A 2,166-nucleotide genomic window follows, 5' to 3' on the forward strand; every position below is an offset into this window, starting at 1 on the left:
ACTGTGTCTCAAAAAAAAAAAAAAAAAAAAGAAAAAGAAAAAATAAGTCCCACCCAGTAAACCTGGTAATTATTGAGTTGCTTCTATACCAGATGCTTTTATTACATTCTCTAGAGTACTCTACAACAGTCCTTCTGGCAAAATAGTATTCCCATTGTACAGATGGAAAATGAAGACTTAGAAAGGTTTGGTAACTTGGAGATATTCAGAAAATATCTGTGGAACTCCTGCATTTTATGAGGCACTGCTGTGAGCATTGGAGAGAGAAATGCCTTTGTGCTGGTCGTAAAAGAGTTCACAGTCTGGCCAGGAGACATTGTAGAAACAGACTATAAGTGGCTGTGCTCCTTTTTTTTTTTCTAAAGAAGGTTAAGCGGGAGCACTTAGGACCTACCTGTGAGAGCTGAGGAAGGCTTCACAGAAGAGGTCTTGCTTAAGAGGAAACATTTCGGGCCAGGCGCAGTGGCTCAGGCCTGTAATCCCAACACTTTGGGAGGCTGAGGCGAGTGGGTCGCCTGAGGTCAGGAGCTCAAGACCAGCCTGGCCAACATGGGGAAACCCCATCCCTACTAAAAAAATACAAAAATTGGCGTGGTGGTGTGTGCCTCTAATCCCAGCTACTCAGGAGGCTGAGGCAGGAGAATCACTTGAACCTGGAGGCAGAGGTTGCAGTGAGCCGACATGGCGCCATTGCACTCCAGCCTGGGCAACAAGAGCGAAACTGTCTCAAAAAAAGAACAACAACAAAAAAGCAAACATTTGGAAATATAATGTGACCGGAAAAGCATGGTCAGCATTCTGGGCAGCACCAATCTGACATGACCTCATGAGCGAGTAAGATGTATTTGAGAAGCAGCCATTGGTTTGTTACAACTGGAATATGGGCAAGAATAGCTGGAGATTAGGCTGGACAATAGTAGTTATGCCAATGATAGTATTTTTCAAGTATATCGTGTGCCAAGAATTTCACGTAGATTATCTCATTTAATTCTTGTGATACACTATGAGGTACTGTTTTTATCCTCATTTTATAGGTAGTGAAACTAAGTTACCTACTGAGTTAAATGATTTGCCCAGGGTCACAGCTGCTAAGTGACACACCGTAAATGACTTACCCATGATCACACAGCTAGCAGATGTCACACCTAGCATATAAACCCAAACAGTGGCTTCAGATCCTGTCTCTTAGCCGCTGTTTCTATGATGAGGGATCAGACTATGAAGGGACTTCTGAAGAAATCGAAATTTTATTCTGTAGGTCAGTGTTTTTATGTTTTGTTTTTAACTCAACCCACAGTAGAAGTACATTTTACACTGTGACCCAGTTATGTGTATGCATTGTACACACATAAAACTAAAGAAAAGTGTCTGGGCATGGTGGCTCACGCCTGTAATCCCAGTACTTGAGGAGGTGGAGGCAGGCAGATCACTTGAGGCCAGGAGTTTGAGACCAGACTGGGCAACATGGTGAAACCAACCTAATACAAAAATTAGCCTAACATGGTGGCATACACCTGTAATCCCTGCTACTCCAGAGGCTGAGACATGAGAATTGCTTGAACCCAGGAGGCGAAGGCTGCAGTGAGCAGAAATCACTGCATTTCAGTCTGGGTGACGGCAAGACTCTGTCTCAAAAAAAAAAAAAAAAAAACCTAAGGAAAAGTTTCATGAAATAATATTTTTGCTATGTATTTTATATAGTTTCTGTTCTGTTTTGTTAAAGAAATACTGGTTGAGACCTAAATTGATTTTACATCTTAAGCCACAGTTTGAAAAAATACTACTTGCCCATAGGTGAGCCTCTGAAGAATTTCAAGTGGGAGAATCAGATGATCAGGTAGGTAATGCTGGCAGCAGTATGAAGGCTGGCTGGAAAGAATGGGATCAGAGAGGTAGAAGGACCAGTAAGGAGCGTCTCTCTGAGCCAAGGAAAAGATGCCTGAACTAGGACAGTAGCATTGTAGATAGAGAAAAGGAAATAGAGAGAAGAGAGATTTAGGAAGTAGAACTTGATAGAACTTGGTGATTGAATGTAGACTATCACTACCAGTAGAAAGGCCGTTCAATTCAAGGTCTGTCTGACTTTATTACTCAGGCACTGAAACTTTATTTCTTGACCTTCGCTGAGTGTTCCTTTTTACAATCATGTTAAATATGCTTTTTTTC

The sequence above is a fragment of the Mandrillus leucophaeus genome, unplaced genomic scaffold, assembly GCF_000951045.1.
Source record: "Mandrillus leucophaeus isolate KB7577 unplaced genomic scaffold, Mleu.le_1.0 Scaffold39, whole genome shotgun sequence".
NCBI classification, from domain to species: domain Eukaryota; kingdom Metazoa; phylum Chordata; class Mammalia; order Primates; family Cercopithecidae; genus Mandrillus; species Mandrillus leucophaeus.